Source organism: Oryctolagus cuniculus, chromosome X, assembly GCF_051225735.1.
Source record: "Oryctolagus cuniculus isolate XC-2025 breed Fujian yellow rabbit chromosome X, ASM5122573v1, whole genome shotgun sequence".
NCBI lineage: Eukaryota > Metazoa > Chordata > Mammalia > Lagomorpha > Leporidae > Oryctolagus > Oryctolagus cuniculus.
The window spans coordinates 134,038,938-134,056,870 of record NC_142888.1 but is presented as its reverse complement, the minus strand read 5'-3'; the positions used below and the strand labels follow the sequence as shown (position 1 = coordinate 134,056,870).

The 17,933-nt window shown below is 40.4% G+C and overlaps 2 long non-coding RNA genes and 1 pseudogene across 2 annotated transcripts in view; 2 read left to right on the top strand and 1 right to left on the bottom strand.

Annotated features, from left to right (window-relative positions):
- Positions 1–17,933, top strand: part of LOC103345407 (uncharacterized) — a 45,242-nt gene that overhangs the window by 5,013 nt on the left and 22,296 nt on the right. The window lies entirely within an intron of this gene.
- Positions 523–1,767, top strand: LOC138847698 (uncharacterized). The gene is made up of 2 exons (XR_011385648.2): positions 523–673; positions 1,388–1,767. It is a non-coding gene; the product is annotated as an uncharacterized LOC138847698 (long non-coding RNA).
- LOC100340799 (U5 small nuclear ribonucleoprotein 40 kDa protein pseudogene) lies at positions 8,024–9,026 on the bottom strand (annotated as a pseudogene).

Below are 17,933 nucleotides of genomic sequence, written 5' to 3'. Positions count from 1 at the left end.
AAAGCTTTTTAGTTATAAGGAAGGAAATTGTAATTTACAACTGCCTTCTAGGAAGTATAGATCTTGTTAAATAAAAATGAAACAAGGTATTTTTTCTGACCTCATTGATAGCTTTGGATACGCAAAGGTCAGAATGGAGTGGATTTTGGGAGTAAAAGCCAGGGATCTTTAAGAAAGGTGCTCACCTGTGGAACAATAAATTTTTGTTAGAGATGTGGGATCATGTAGAAATCCAGGAGGTTCTATTCAAATCACATAGTTGGATTCACGCGAAGGACAGTGGTACTAGACAAACAAAACACTAGATATTCACTACAGCTGAATTGCTTGTTCTTCTTCTTCTTCTTTTTTTTTTTTTTTTGATAAGCAGAGTTAGACAGTGAGAGAGAGAGAGACAGAGAGAAAGGTCTTCCTTCCATTGGTTCACCCCCCAAATGGCTGCTATGGCCAGCGCGCTGCGGCTGGCGCTCTGCGCCAATCTGAAGTCAGGAGCCAGGTGCCTCCTCCTGGTCTCCCATGCAGGTGCAGGGCCCAAGGACTTGGGCCATCCTCCACTGCCTTCCCGGGCCACAGCAGAGAGCAGGACTGGAAGAGGAGCAACCGGGACAGAATCCAGCACCCCAACCAGGACTAGAACCCGGTGTGCCGGCGCCGCAGGCAGAGGATTAGCCAAGTGAGCCGTGGTGCTGGCTGTTCTTCATTCTTGATTACTTCATTTTTTATTGGGGTGTTTGTCTTATGCATTTGTGAGAAATTGTGCATGCGTTTATCCTGTATGCACAAATGTCTATTTAGGGTATTGTTAATATTTTAGTTTCGTTACAATATTTCAAAGAAATCTTAAATTTTATGTAATTTTGCCTTTTCCTTGTTTATTAGGGTAAAAGACCTTTATATAGAATTAGTTTCCAATATTTTTCCTAATTTTTTAAAATGTTTAACTTTTATATATATATCTAATATATTTTGATATACACTTACGAGGAAATGGTCAAATTTTTTACTATAGTTTATTAAATAACATTCTTTTTCATCTTGTTTGAAATTATATATTTTATTATATAGCAAATATTTGTGTATAACTGTGCCTATTTCTTCCATTCTGTTTTTTGTTTTTATTCCTTCACTGGCAACAAGTATTTTAATTATTATAGCTTTATGATGTTTTAATATCTGAAAGTGCAAATCACCCCCTGGTATTCTTCTCAAAATACTCTTGGCTAATTTTGTGCATGTTTTACATATAAATATAGGGATAATTTTATCAGGTCCTTCCCTCCAAGTAATCCCATTGGGATATAAATAGAAACTGTATTAAACCTAAAAATTAAATTGGGGAGAATTAAAAACCTTTGACATTAAAACCTTATGACATTTCTTCTTTTAGGAACACAGTACTTTTGTCCATTTATGCAAATATTAAAAGTCCGTCAGGCTGGCTCTGTGGTGTAGTGGGTGAAGCCACTGCCTGCAGTGTCGCCATCCCATATGGGCGCCGGTTCGAGTCCCAGCTGCTTCATTTCTGATCCAGCTCTCTGCTATGGCCTGGGAAAGCAGTAGAAGATGGCTCAAGTGCTTGGGCCCCTGCACCTGCGTGGGAGACCCAGAGGAAGCTCCTGGCTCCTGGCTTCAGATTGGCAAAGCTCTAGCTGTTGCAGCCACCTGGGGAATAAACCAGTGGATGGAAGACCTCTGTCTCTCTCTCTGCTCTGCCTCTCTGTAACTCTGCCTTTCAAATAAATAAATAAATCTTTTTTTTAAAAAAAAGTCTCTCAGTAAGTTTTTTTAAATGTCTTAAATTGTGTTTTATCTTATTATTTTGAAAAAAAATTTAAAATTATTTTTTCATGTTAATGTGGTATTAATACAAAGAGAACAAATTCAGTCTTCACTAGGGTTTAAGGTACTATTATACATTTCCTAATATGGTACAGCTATTTGCTTTGCATTGTATTGTCTTGTTTCTGAAGGAGCTACTTTTTGAGCAAATGTTCTAAATGGTGATTGTTTGTTTATTGGAAAGCTACAGATTTTAAATTTTGTTTATAATACTTTACTAAACACTCTTGTGACTTCTAATAGTTTTTCAGTTAGCTTCTTTGAAATTTTCAAAATACAAATAGACAACAGTGAATTTTATAAATAAAAATATTTCCTCTTCAGTGCAGTGTGCTGGCCACAGCGCACCAGCCGTGGCGGCCATTGGAGGGTGAACCAATGGAAAAAGGAAGACCTTTCTCTCTGTCTCTCTCTCTCTCACTATCCACTCTGCCTGTCAAAAAATTAAAAAAAATATTTCCTCTTACAGTATTTGGTAAACTTTATTTCTTTGTCTTATTTTATTGCATTGAAAAGAAGTTTTAGGGGCCATTGCCTGCAGTGCTGGCATCCCATTTGGGCACCAGTTTGTGTCCCGATGGCTCCACTTCCAATCCAGCTCCCTGCTAATGTGCCTGGGAAAGCAGCAGAAGATGGCCCAAGTGTTTGAGCCCCTTTCGCTCATGTAGGAGACCTGGAAGAAGCTCCAGGCTTTGGCCTGGCCAAACCCTGGCCATTTGGAGAATTAACCAACAGATGGAAGATCTCTCTCTCTCTCTCTCTCTCTCTCTCTCTCTGTAGCTCTGCCTTTTTAAATAAAAAAAAAAAAACGCTTTTAAACCCTTGTCATATTGGTAGTGGTCATCTTTGTCTTGGTTCTAAGAATTAGTGCTAATTACAAATAGTCTTTATCATGCTAAAATGAAATATACTTTTAGTGTAATTTCTCAAGTTTTTTAAAAAAAACTGATTATGATGCATTTTTATCAAATAAATTTTTGACATCTTTTACAATTGGGAAATATTTCTAAGCATATTAATGTGATGATTTATGTTACAAATTTCCTAGTATTGAATCATTTTTCCTGGTATAAAAATTACTGGGCTATGCTGTATTTAGCTTGCTAACATTTAAATTTTAAAAAATATTATTTATTTATTTATTTGAGAGAAACAGAGAGAGAGAGAGATACAGATAGAAGGAGCTCCCATCCTCTGGTTCACTCCCCAAATGCATGCATGCAATGACTGGGATTGGCTAGGCCAAAGCTGGGAGCCAGTAACTCAATCCAGGTCTCTCACATGGGTGGTAGAAATCCAATTATTTGAGCCATTGCTGCTGCCTCCTAGGGTCTGCATTGGCAGGAAGCTAGAATCTGGGAAAGACCCAGGTATCAGACCTAGATACTTTGGTGTGTAACATGGACATCTTAGGTTAAGTGCCCACCCCTGCTAGCATTTTAAAAAAAAGATTTTAGTCTAGGAGTGGACATTGTGGTATAGCAGGCCAAACCACTGCTTGGGACATCCATGTCCCATATCACAGTGCCAGTTAGAACTAGCTACTCCAGTTCTGATCCAGGTTCCTGCTAACACACCTGGGAAGGCAGTGGATGATACCCCAAATACTTGGGCCCCTGCCATTCATGTGGGAGACCCAAATGGAGTTCCTGGCTGCTGACTTGAGCCTGGCTGTTGCAGGCATTTGGGGAGTGGATAGATTTTGTCTCTCCCGTATTTTGCTTTTCAAATAATAAAATGTATGTTTTAATTTTAATTTTGGTATTCATTTCATAGAAAATCAGGGTGTTATCTGTTGGTTTAAGTGTTCAGGAACCATTAAAATATTATAATATCCATTCCATGGATGCTTGTAATAATTTACCTGAAAAACCCTTATTTTCCATAAACTAAATTTATTTCATGTTTCTTGATCTACCCAGATTTATTTCTCCTAAAATCAGTTTTGTTGTCATTTTCATAGGTAATATTTTCATCAATATCTTAGAATTATTACATTATATTATAAATACCTAGGAAAAGCTACTTATGAAGCAAGGATGTTTATTTTGGCTCACAGTTTTGAAGTTTCACAGTCTAAGACTGGATGGACTCACTGGTCTGGCCAACTGATGAGGCAGGAGGATCACAGTGGTGGTGTCAGTGTGCAAAGGAACAGTCATATGATAAGCCAGAAAACCAAGAAATTGGGACTGACTCAAACATTTATAATCAACACACTCATGACAATGACCTTCCAAGTGCATTCTCCCAGTGACCTAAGGACTTCCTATTGGGCCCACCTTCTAGATACCACAATGGGATCAAACCTCCATCCTGTTTGTACTATTAATCCATGACTTTGAGACTTAACCTTCTGCAGCAATTCAAGAGCTGTGTTCTATTCAGGCCATTGAATTCTGCTCCTGCTGCCCCAATCTCATGTCCTTCTCACATACAGCATAATTCATTCTATATCTAAAAGTTTCAAAGTCTTAACTCAATCCAACATTAATTCAATATTCCAAAGTCCAATGTCTCACTTGAGACCTAAGCAAACTCCCTTAGCTTTGAGTCCTTGTAGAATAAAAAATAAGTTAGGTACTTCCAAGATAAAACGGTGGAACAGACACAGGGGTAAACCTTCCCATTCCAAAAGAAAGGGGCTGGGGGATAGGAAAGAGGAATTGGCCAAAAGCAAGACCCAAATCCAGCAGGGCAGAGTTTAAATCCTAGAGCTCTATGTCCAATATCTGAGGCACACTGTGGCAGAAGATGAGTTCATAAGGACTTAGACAATCCTGTCCCTGTGGCTTTGCTGGTCACTGGGAATTCTTCAGTTCTCACAATTTGGAGTCTTACCTCTTCAGCTCCACTGGACATTATCCTGGTGGGGTTTGTATGCAGCAGCTCCAATACCACATTTCCACTTGGCATTGCCTACTGGGGGTTCTCTGAAGTGGCTTTGCTACTGTGACACATCTCTGCCTGGGCCCTTAGGTTGCCCAAGACATTCTTTGAAGTCTAGGTGGAGGCTTCCATGCCTCCAAAGCTCTGTTAGTCTTTACCTACATGGCTGCTCACTGAGGCTGCACATTGATATTTGCTGCTTTCCCAGGTTTGCCTGACACGCTACTTGTGGCCTTCCATGGTGGATGTCTCACATTGCCAATACCTCTACCTTTCTGGGGTCTCCACTGTGGCTTCACTCCCATGGCTTCACTAAGCATTGCCCCTGCAGGGGCTCCAGAACTCTAACTGGCGTCCTAGGCTTTCTTTTGAAATCTCTCTGCTCTGCTCATTTTTGCTCTTGATTATCACTGCAAAACTCACCAACAGTAACCAATAACACCTGCAGGCTGAATGCTGCCTTGAAGTTTCTTCTGTCAAGCAAGTAGTCCGCCATATTTAAGTTCAGCCTCCTACAACACTTCAAGACATGGACATGAATAAGCAGGTTCTATGCCATGGTGTAACAAAGATGTCCTTTAATATGATTCTCAATAGATTCTTCATTTCCACCTCTTTCCTAGTTTCCTTGTCTTCTGAGCTCTAATCAGAATCACCTGTAATTCTCCACTTTTGGCATTCTAAGCTTCTCCTGGCCTCATCCTCCAAACTCTTCTGACATCTTCCATTTAACCAACTCCAAAACTGCCACCATATTTTTAGGTAGTTATAGTAAGGGCCCCACTCCTCAGTACCAATTTTCTGTATTATCTTTTTACTACTCAGTGAAATACCTAAGACAAGCTGCTTGTGAAGGAAAGAGGTTTATTCTGACTCATGGTTTTGTAGTTTCAAAGTCCAAGATCAAGTACCCCCCACCTTGGTTCAGCCGTTTAGTGAGGTCAGATGGCAACGACCGAGTATACGTGGAAGAAAAATCACATAGTGATTTAGTGAGCTGGGAAGCAGAGAGAAAGTGGGCCTGATATCAGGCTTTTATAGCTAACCCTCTTATAAGAACTACCTTCTAAGAGCATTCTCCCCAATGACCTAAGAACCTCTCACTAGGCCTATATCCTAGACACCATAATTGGATCAAGCCTTTACCCTCTAAGTATCATCACTTCATGACTTTGAGGCTTAGCCATCTGCATGAATTTGAGAGCCATATCCTATTCAAATCATGGCAATTATTTTCAGAGTCATCAATAATATTCTTTCTTAAAAATTTTACTTTGTTGAATTTTTACAGTGGTTATACCTACTTCCATATTTTGAATATTGTGCAACTCTTTTATTTCTCATTTTTTATCACAACTTTCAACACATGGCAGAGATTGATAGCTATGTGCCATAATCTGTATTCTATTATATTTTCTGGGCACATAACGAGACTGAAAAGCCTTTCTTTCTGGAGTAGCCAGTTTGGAGTAGACATACGACCGAGTTTTGGGCAATGGAATATTGACCAATGATATGTGTCACTTTCAAATATGACACTTAAAAATGTTCCATGCACACTCATCTATACTTGTTATTCCTTTCAATGGATTGGAATGGAGACAACCAATACAATTTTTTTCATATATTGAAATTTTTTCATATATTTTTCATATATTGAAGATGAAAAAACCTCTTTCAGCTTGAATGAATGAATGAATATGTGGAGACAACCATTTATTTGATACAAAGAGAGACGGATAGGGGGAGAGAGAGAGAGAGAGAGAGAGATCTTCCATCCACTGGCTCACTCCCCAAATGGCCACAATGGCCAGGGCTGGGCCAGGCTGAAACCAAGAGCAAGAAGTTTCATCCAGGTCTCCTACATGAATACAGAGGCCCAAGGACTTGGGCTGTCTCTGCTGTTTCCCCAGGAGCATTAGCAGAGAGCTGGATCAGAACTGGAGCAGCAGAAACTCAAACCAGTGCCCATATGGGATGCTAGCATCTCAGGTGGTGGCTTAATCCACTAAGCCAAATGCCAGCCCCTGTGATATGCTGTTTTAATCACTGTAGCTTTGTAATATGCTTTCAAGTCAACTACTGTATATCTCTAGTTTTGCCTTTTTGCTCAGGATAGTTTTGGCTATGCTGAGTCTTTTATGGTTCCATATGAATAGTAGGATTTTTTCCATTTCTGTAAAGAATATCATTGGTATTTTGATGGACATTGCTTTGCTTCTATAGATTGGTTTGGGTAAAATGGACATTTTAACAATATTAATTCTTCCAATCCATGAACATTGAATATCTTTCCATTTTCATGGGTCCTCTATGATTTTTTCATCAGTGTTTTATAATTTTCATTATAGAAATTGTTCACTTCATTGGTTAAATTTGGTCCTAAATATATTTTCATAGCTATCAAGAATGAGATTGCTTTGTTGTTTCCCGTTTAGTAACATTGTTGTTGAAATGTTAAAATGCTACTTTTTTGTATTTTGACTTTTATATTCTACAACTTTACTGAATTTCTTTATCAGTTTTAACAACTTTTTGGTGGAGTGTTCAGATTTTCCCATGTATAAAATCATGTCATCTGAAACACAGATATTTTTAACTTATTTCATCATTTCTAATTTGAACGCCCTTTATTTATTTTTCTTGCCTAGTTTCTCTTGCTAGGATTTCCAAAACAAATTGAATAAGAGTGGTGAGAGTATTAAACCAAATCTAAGGAAAAACACTTTCAGCCCTTCCCCCATTTAGTATGATATTGATTATATGTTGTCATATATAACCTTTATTATTTTGTGGTATGTTCCTTCTATACCTAATTTGTTGAGAGTTTTTTCTTGTAAAAAGGCATATATTTGGTTTTTAGTACAAAATGACTCAGAGAAACACAGTAAGAAAATATCAGACACACCTGTTTGTGAACTAAAACAAAACAAAATCCAGTTAACAATTTTTAGTCACATTCTCTATCTTTGGCCTGCATTAGAAAACAGGGAACTGCAAACCAACCAATATTTGTCCATTTGAAGAAACGTTATTTTAAAAATGAAAGTAAAATGATTGAAAAACAATCAGTTCCTAAAAACTGGCAGGTTGTTTTGGAGGCCACTAGCAACATCCTCAACCATTCTGGTTGACATGGGATACAAGTTGTTGTTGGAATATGGCCACTAGCTCTTCTGTTTCTTGCTAGTAATGTTCATCTGAAGGATGGATGCTATCTGGGCACTGTTTGGTGCCACTTACATAGCCTGAGGTCTCAAGGTCAAGAAGCCTTGGAGTCTTCCATTCTGTACCTTCACTGGATCTCCCCCATATACAGTTTCTTGTCACTGAATGCTGAGGGAGTGATGGGCACATTGGGATGTAAAGCTACTTCACTGATGGAGCCAGCATGGCCAGGCAGCTTATACAATATTCTGCTTGTGGTATCCCACACATACACAAACCTGTCAACTGAGCCAGCTGCTATTTTTCTTCCATCAGATGACCGAGAACATCTCAAAAGATTCTTTCCAAAGTTGTGCACATTTCATTGAAATATTTTCACATACCTCTGTTTGGGGGCAAATGGCCAGACATCCCAGATCTGCACTGTATTATCTGCCGAATTGGACAAGAGATAAGAGCTTTCAGAACTTAAATTCAGTCCAGTCACTGAGTCTGCATGAACTCTGATTGTGTAAGTTAGCTTGTTTTGGTGCAGGTCCCAGACTTTGATATTTTTGTCTATCCCACCAAGAATAATCTGATCAGTTGTGTCATTGAAGGTCACAGTTAACATCTGATACATGTTCTGAAATGTCTAGATGGCTGCTTTCTTCTGTATATCTAAAAGCTTAACTGTACCACCATCATTGCCAGTATAGATATACTGGGAGCCTCTTCTGGCTAGATAACAGGAATTCACAAAGAAGTATGTGCCTTCAGCATTTTAACTCTCTTGCCTATTTCACTATCCCACACTGCCACAGTTTTATCTCTGAGGAGCATACTACAATCTGTGTATAATGTTCCATCACTACTCCTCTGTGTCTCTTCAGTGTGGTGTGGTTATCACAGTCACCATAGACATTCCACAACAATGTCAGTTGGTCACATCCTGCAGCTGCTGTGGTAGATCTACTGGGGAGATTGGGGCTTGAAGGGAGGAACACCTCAGATGCTCCACTTGCAGCAAAACTCTCAGAGTCACTTACTACTGATCTATTCTGGGGCCCAACCCTGCCACTCCCATGGTGCTGCTGCTTGACTGGAACCAGTGGCAACTCGGGGCCATTTTTCTTCTGCTGCTCCACCATAGTGGCAGCCACCTTCTTCAGAATTCCGTTGAGAGTTTTTAATTATGAAAGGATGTCATATATTTTTAAATAGATGTTTTATTTATTTGAAAGGCAGAGTTATGGAGAGAGGGGAGAGGCAGAGAGAAAGGTCTTCCATCTTCTGGTTCACTCCCCAAATAGCTGCAATGGCCAGGGCTGGGCTAGGTGGAAGCCAGGAGACAGGAGCTTCATTCAGATCTCCTATGTGCATGTAGGGGCCCAAGTATTTGGGCCATTTTCTGCTGCTTTCTTAGGTGCATAATCAGGGAACTGGATCAGAAGTGGAGCAGCCAGGACTTGAATTGGCACCCATATGGGATGCTGACACTGTACTGCAGGCAGCAGATTTACCTGCTATGCCACAGCACTGGCCCTGCAAATATAGTATTAAGAGGGAAGTTTATGGTAATGAGTGCATACATCAAAGATTTAAAGTAAGCAGCCTAACAGAGCACCTCAAAGACTTAGGAAAGCAGGAATAAACCAAACTCCAAATTAGCAGAAGGCAAGAAGCTATGGGTACAGGTTGGGAGAGAGAAGGTAGTGCAGCAGAAGTAAGCATAATGATTATTTGAGCCACTTCATGTAACTTGTGCTTTCAGGACATGCTCAGGCTCAATCACATATATACCACTTTCATTTGATGATGGAGTGAATATTAACTTTTTGTTACCATAATTAAATATTTGAAAGAAGGTAATTTATAAACAGAAGAGATTCAAAGTCCAAACATGGCACAGGCTCAGCAAGGGCCCCCTTTTGGCTACATCACATAATGGCATGGATAGCAAGTGTGGGAGAAAGCAAATGACAACATTTTAAGACAGGAACCAAGAGATAAGAGAGGCTTGGCTACTACTACTTCAATTCTGAAGACATATCTGCAAAGATCTAAGGATCTTCCAATATGCCCTATCTCCCAAAGTTTCCACTACATCCCAATAGTGCCTCTCTGGATAGCAAGGCCTTAATCACAGTGAAGCCTTGGGGGCGTATAAACCATATTTAAACCATAGTATGCCACTCCTGGCCATCAAGGACTCATATCTACTTCAAAATGCAAAATGTATTCATTCCATCCATGTATTAGTTAGCTTTACATTACTTTGACTCGAAAACCTGAGAAGAGCTTCTTAGGGAGGAAGGTTTATTTTGGAGATTCATAGTCCAACAGCAAATGCCCCATAGATTCAAGCATCTGGTAAGGCTGAAGGATGGTAGAGGGACAATCATGTTGCAATCCTGAAACCAGAGAGACACAGGGAGAACATTCTTCATCTAATGTTTAGGATAAACATTCCTATTATAAAGTGAAGAAATGCTAATAGAAAGGATTCAGAATTAGCCCAAAGCAATGCCAAAACCCAACAGGGCAAACATTAAATCTTAGAGCACTAAATTGGGCATCCTGGGCACACTGCAGTGGGGAATAGGATCCAAAAGGCCTGGATAGCCCTTCTTCTATGGCTTTGTTGGTCACAGCCCATATGCTGGCTAACATGTTATTACCTCTATCTTCCTCAAGCCTCCACTTTGGAACAACTTCCACAACTCCACTTGTCATTGCCCCACCAGAGGTTCTCTGTAGGGCCTCCAAACCTATATCACACCTTTTTTTCCTGGCTTCCTTTGAAATCTCAGTGGAAGCCACTCATCTCATAACTCCTGCATTCTGCACACTGCCAAAACCAGCATTGTGCAGAGACTATTAAGGTCTGCCACTGGCAGAAATTGTGCCTGAGCCCACTGGAACCACAGCTGCAGTGGTTTTGGATCACTTTGCCAAAATCCTAAGCCAACCCTGGGCAGGCAGGGAAACCCAGGCTCTTTCTCTAAACAAATTTGCATTTCTAAACTTCTGGTCTTATGCTAGGTGCAACATTAAAGATTCCATTTTTGTTTTCACTTATATACAGTGCTTTTTGAGAGGAGGGGTGAAGGAAAGATAGCATTTAATTTGTTGACAGACTTCCAAGTCCAAAGATGACCATTATGTGGGATGAAGATGTTTTGGGGGGCTTATAAAGGGCTTACAATGAAGGAGGTGCTGGCATGGTGAAATCACAAATGAGCTGCAGGTCTCTGGCCATGGCTTGTCGCTAGATCGATGACAATACATTCCTCACCTGTTCATTGAGGTCTACAGGTTCTGAGATTAGATCTAGCCTGAACAGATTCCTCTGCTATGGAAAAGAAGTTGAGATGAGGGGCAAGGCAATGTGTGCCTTCGGACCTGAGCATGTGGAAAGCCAACAGTCTGACCCTGCAACATCAGCTTCCTGGCTTTACAATTAAGTAGTAAAAATTGTTTATGTTATTTTATACCTGGTGACATATTCCCCACTGTCAATTATAACCTTCCACTTCTGTTGGAGACACGGCAATAACTCATCTGACTGCCTCATGCTGTTGAGAGATGAAGTTGAGTATTTTCAGGATTAGAGGAGAGGAAGTTGTTAAGAAACTTCCTAGTCCCAGGTTTAGCTGCGGCAGTCCTCTGCATCATGATAGCATTTGGACCAGCCACTCTTTGTGCAGCTTTATCTTGCATATGCATCACCATTCTACAGCAGCAAGAAAAGCAATAGCATTCTAACATTTCTATATTCAGTCTTGCAGCCTGTTGACTCCCCTGCAAATACTGTTTCCCTGTACCAACAAGCATTCATAGGGAGCTGATGCCAAAGTAGGGAGAGAAGGGAGAATCCTGAAGAAAAAAATTCTTGACAACTTCTTGGGCTGTTTCTGAAATCCCTGCTCCAGGGTCAGCTCACCTCAAGCAGCCTCTGCGCATGAGAGATGGGAGATTTGATGCAGGAGACAATAAGTTTATTAGAGTGGCTACCCAAGGAAGCAGAGTCCATGGTGCCAAATGTGCTCTTCCAGTAAATTTTAAAAGTCACAGATCAAAAAACTATACTACTATACAATTATTTTTAAAAAGATTAATTTACTTATTTGAAAGGCAGAGTTACAGAGAGGGAGAGACAGAGAGAGATCTATCCGCTGGTTCACTTCCCAAATAGCTGCAACAGCTGGGGGTGGGCCAGGCTTAAGCCAGGAGCCAGGAACTCCATCCAGGTCTCCCATCTGAGTGGCAGTGGTCCAAGTACTTGGACCATCACTGCTGCCTCCCAGTGTGCACATTATCAGGAAACTGGATCAGAAGTAAAGCAGCTGGGACTCAAAGAGGTGCTGATATGGGATGCCAACATTGCGGGCCATGGATTAACCTCCTGTACCACAATGCCAACCATGATTGTTAACAATTAGCTTGACAAAGAGTGAAACAAAATTTCACAAAACACTATATTTGCAATAAAACTGATACACAAAGCATTTCTTTTTTTTTAACTTTTATTTAATGAATATAAATTTCCAAAGTACGATTTATGGATTACAATGGCTTCCCCCCCATACCGTCCCTCCCACCCACAACCCTCCCCTTTCCCACTCCCTCTCCCCTTCCATTCACATCAAGATTCATTTTCGATTATCTTAATATACAGAAGATCAGCTTAGTATACATTAAGTAAGGATTTCAACAGTTTGCTCCCACACAGAAACATAAAGTGAAAAATAATAGATGATTTTTTTTAAATGATGATGAAATCAGATCAGACCTATTGTCATGTTTAATCCCAGTGAGAGTCAAGTTGGGAGTTGATAATTTCTTTTTTTTTTTTTTTTTTTTTTTTTTTTTTTTTTTTTACAGAGGATCAGTTTAGTATGCATTAAGTAAAGATTTCAACAGTCTGTACCCCCATAGAAACACAAGGTGAAATATATTGTTTGAGTACTCATTATAGCATTAAATCCCAATGTACAGCACATTAAGGACAGAGATCCTACATGAGGAGTAAGTGCACAGTGACTCCTGTTGTTGACTTTACCAATTGACACTCCTGTCTATGGCATCAGTAATCTCCCTATGCTCCAGTCATGAGTTTCCAAGGCTATGGAAGCCCTCTGAGTTCTCCGACTCTTATCTTGTTTAGACAAGGTCATAGTCAAAGTGGAGGTTCTCTCCTCCCTTCAGAGAAAGGTACCTCCTTCTTTGAAGACCTGTTCGGATCTAGCTGAAAAGCCCATGAGAGTATTTCAGGCATGGAAAGCCAAGACACTCTGGCAAAAGATCTCTGTGAGTGAGATCCCAGTGGAAAGAACAGGTCTTCAAAGCATTTCTTTTTTTTATTCCTTGATATTTAAAAAATTTTACCTCCCACTTTTTTTGGACTTTTTTATTTATTTATTTTTATTTAGTAAATATAAATTTTCAAAGTACAGTTAATGGATTACAATGGCTTCTCCCCCCATAATTTCCCTCCCACTCACACCCCTCCCATCTCCCGCTCCCTCTCCCATTCCATTCACATCAAGATTCATTTTCAATTATCTTTATATACAGAAGATCAATTCAGTATATATTAAGTAAAGATTTCATCAGTTTGCACCCACACAAAAACACAAAGTGTAAAATACTGTTTCAGTACTAGTTATAGCATTACTTCACATTGGACAACACACTAAGGACAGATCCCACATGAGAAGTAAGTTACACAGTGACTCCTGTTGTTGACTTAACAATTTGACACTCTTGTTTATGGCGTCAGTAATCTCCCTAGGCTCTAGTCATGAGTTGCCAAGCCTATGGAAGCCTTTTGAGTTCGCCGACTTTGATCTTATTCTGACAGGGTCATAGTCAAAGTGGAAGTTCTCTCCTCCCTTCAGAGAAAGGTACCTCCTTCTTTGATGGCCCTGTTCTTTCCACTGGGATCTCACTCATAGAGATCTTCCATTTAGGTTTTCCTTTTTTTTTTCAGGGTGCCTTGGCTTTCCACGCCTAAAATACTCTCATGGGTACTTCAGCCAGATCCGAATGCCTTAAGGGCTGATTCTGAGGCCAGAGTGCTGTTTAGGACATCTGCCATTCTATGAGCCTGCTGTGTATCTCGCTTCCCATGTTGGATCGTTCTCTCCTTTTTAATTCTATCAGGTAGTATTAGCAGACACTAGTCTTGTTTATGTGATCCCTTGGACTTAGACGTATCAGTATGATCAATTGTGAACTGAAATTGATCACTTGGACTAGTGAGATGGCATTGGTACATGCCACCTTGATGGGATTGTATTGGATCCCCTGGCACATTTCTAACTCCACCATTTGGGGCAAGTCAGCTTGAGCATGTCCCAAATTGTACATCTCCTCCCTCTCTTATTCCCACTCTTATATTTAACAGAGATCACTTTTCAGTGAAATTTAAACACCTAAGAATAGTTGTGTGTTAATTACAGAGTTCAACCAATAGTATTAAGTAGAACAAAAAAATACTAAAAGGGATAAAGTATTAAATTGTACATCAACAGTTGAGACAAGAACTGATCAAGTCACTGTTTCTCATAGTGTCCCTTTTACTTCAACAGGTTTCCTTTTTGGTGCTTGGTTAGTTGTCACTGATCAGGGAGAACATATGATATTTGTCTCTTTGGGCCTGGCTTAATTCACTCAGCATGATGTTTTCCAGATTCCTCCATCTTGTTGCAAATGACCGGGTTTCATTTTTTTTTACTGCTGTATAGTATTTTACAGAGTAGATGTCCCATAATTTCTTTATCCAGTCTACTGTTGATGGGCATTTGGGTTGATTCCAGGTCTTAGCTATTGTGAATTGAGCTGCAATAAACATTAAGGTGCAGACAGCTTTTTTTGTTTGCCAATTTAATTTTCTTTGGGTAAATTCCAAGGAGTGGGATGGCTGGGTTGTATGGTAGGGTTATATTCAGGTTTCTGAGGAATCTCCAGACTGACTTCCATAGTGGCTGAACCAGTTTGCATTCCCACCAACAGTGGGTTAGTGTCCCTTTTTCCCCACATCCTTGCCAGCATCTGTTGTTGGTAGATTTCTGAATGTGAGCCATTCTAACTGGGGTGAGGTGAAACCTCATTGTGGTTTTGATTTGCATTTCCCTGATTGCTAGTGATCCTGAACATTTTTTCATGTGTCTGTTGGCCATTTGGATTTCCTCTTTTGAAAAATGTCTGTTGAGGTCCTTGGCCCATCTCTTAAGTGGGTTGTTTGTTTTGTTGTTGTGGAGTTTCTTGATCTCTTTGTAGAGTCTTGTTATTAATTCTTTACCGGTTGCATAGTTTGCAAATATTTTTTCCATTCTGTCGGTTGCCTCTTCACTTTCCTGACTGTTTCTTTTGAAGTACAGAAACTTCTCTACTTGATGCAATCCCAAATGTTAATTTTGGCTTTGACTGCCTGTGCTTCCGGGGTATTTTCCAAGAAGTCATTGCCGGTACCTATATCTTGCAGGGTTTCTCCGATGTTCTCTAATAATTTGATGGTTTCGGGTTGCAGATTTAGGTCTTTAATCCATGTTGAGTGGATTTTTGTGTAAGGTGTAAGGTAGGGGTCTTGCTTCATGCTTCTGCACATGGAAGTCCAGTTTTCCCAGCACCATTTGTTGGATAGACTGTCCTTACTCCAGGAATTGGTTTTGGATCCTTGATCAAATGTAAGTTGGCTGTAGATGTTTGAATTGATTTCTGGAGTTTCTATTCTGTTCCATTGGTCTCTCCATCTGTTTATGTACCAGTACCATGCTGTTTTGATTACAATTGATTCTTTTAACAAAAGCACAAAGTCTGTTCAATGAGGACATGAAATCTGCTTGACAGATGACTCTGGAAACCTTGATATCCATATGGAAAAAAAGGCTCCTGTAGGGTGTGGCACAGTTGGTAAAGCTGCTGCCTGCATCACCGGCATCCCATATGGTCACTGGTTCGAATCCCAGATGCTCCACTTTCAATCCAGCTCCCTTCTAATGTCCCTGGGAAAGCAACAGAGGATGGCCTAAGTGCTTGGGCTCCTGCACCCACATGGGAGACCTGAATGAAGCTACTGGCTCCTCACTTAAGCCTGGCCCAGGACCAGCTGTTGGGGCCATTTTGGGAGTGAACTAGTAGATGGGAGATCTCTCTTTATGCCTCTCCCTCTCTCTCTGTAGCTCTGTCTTTCAAATAAATAAGTAAATTTTTAAAATGTTATAAGTTTTTATCCTCAAAGGAAATATAAGGGATAATTATCTGACCTAATTTGTTCATAGTGTGTACATATGTTGAAATATTGTTTGTACTATACTCCATAAATTGTATGAGTATTTAATATTAATCTAGAATTTTAAAATAAATTAATTTAAAATCAATCTGAGATAGATCATAGACCTAAATATAATACTTAAGATATAAAGACTTTAGAAGAAAAGATAGAACAATATCTTCACAAGTTTGGAGTAGACAAAGATATATGAGGTGTGTATGAAACTCCAAGTATAGTGGACAAAATTATGCTTCATATATGGGCCTGTGAACCAGAAAAACCATTATTTGTTCCCAAAATACAATGCTGGAGCAAACATAGTTTCAAAGCAGAAAATGGAAGGATAAGAGGCTTTATCAATACCAAGCAATTTCAAAACCCAGTAAAATAAATTCCATTGAGTTTCAAGACTTAGGAAGATTTATCTGTGGCTGGAGACTCTATCTTCTGCATTGTTAGCTCTGATCTGTGGGCCTTAGCTCTGCAGTACCTTGACTCTGCCCTCTGCTACCCATGATTGGGGTCTCTACCTCTGCCTAATGCTACCAACTTTAAAAATGAACATGAATCTTAATACAAATTTGAACTCCTAAACACTGAAACTTAGATCCCTAGTACAAACCCTCCCATTAACCCCAGTAAAATCTTCAAAATGAACTATGACCCAAATCCCAACATAACATCAACACTAACCGAAATAATATACCCTAAAACTGAACTTGAACCTGATCTCAAAATCTGGATGCAAACCAAAACTTGCATCCCTAAACTCTAAAGATAAGCCCCAACCAGAGCCTGAGCTGGAGAATAAGACAATAAACTGAATTTTTTTTAAAAAAAGATTTATTTATTTATTTATTTATTTGAAAGTCGGAGAGGCAGAGAGAGAAAGAGAGAGGTCTTCCATCTGCTGGTTCACTCCCCAATTGGCCGCAATGGCCAGAACTGTGCCTATCTGAAGCCAGGAGTCAGGAGCTTCCTCTGGGGCTTCCCATGTGGGTGCAGGGGCCCAAGGACTTGGGCCATCTTCTACTGCTTTCCCAGGGCATAGCAGACAGCTGGATCAGAAGTGGAGCAGCTGGGTCTCAAACCAGTGCCCATATGGGAATGCTGGCACTGAAGGCAGCAGCTTTACCCACTATGCCACAGTACCAGCCTTAATAAACTGAATTTTGATATCACCACTTCTGGAACCCCAAGCCCATTCTCAACATTAACATTAAAACCATAACCATGGCTGGCGCCGCGGCTCAATAGGCTAATCCTCCACCTAGCGGCACCGGCACACCAGGTTCTAGTCCCGGTTGGGGCGCTGGATTCTTTCCCGGTTGTCCCCCTTCCAGGCCAGCTCTCTGCTGTGGCCCGGGAAGGCAGTGGAAGATGGCACAAATGCTTGGGCCCTGCACCCCATGGGAGACCAGGAGAAGCACCTGGCTCCTGCCTTAGGATCAGTGCGGTGTGCCGGCCGCAGCGTGCCAGCCTTGGCGGCCATTGGAGGGTGAACCAACGGCAAAAGGAAAACCTTTCTCTCTGTCTCTCTCTCTCACTGTCCACTCTGCCTGTCAAAAAAAAAAAAAAAAAAACATAACCATAATTGCTAAACCTGAACCTGAACCCCTAACCCTTAAAATTCAGCCCAAATCATATCCTGAGCTCCAATCCATATCTTCTTCAGAACCCCAACCTCAATCTTTGACTCTATCCTCCACTCTAATTCAACCACAAGCACAACCCAATCCAACCTTAGCTCTAGATCCAACCTTAGCTCTAGAACCAG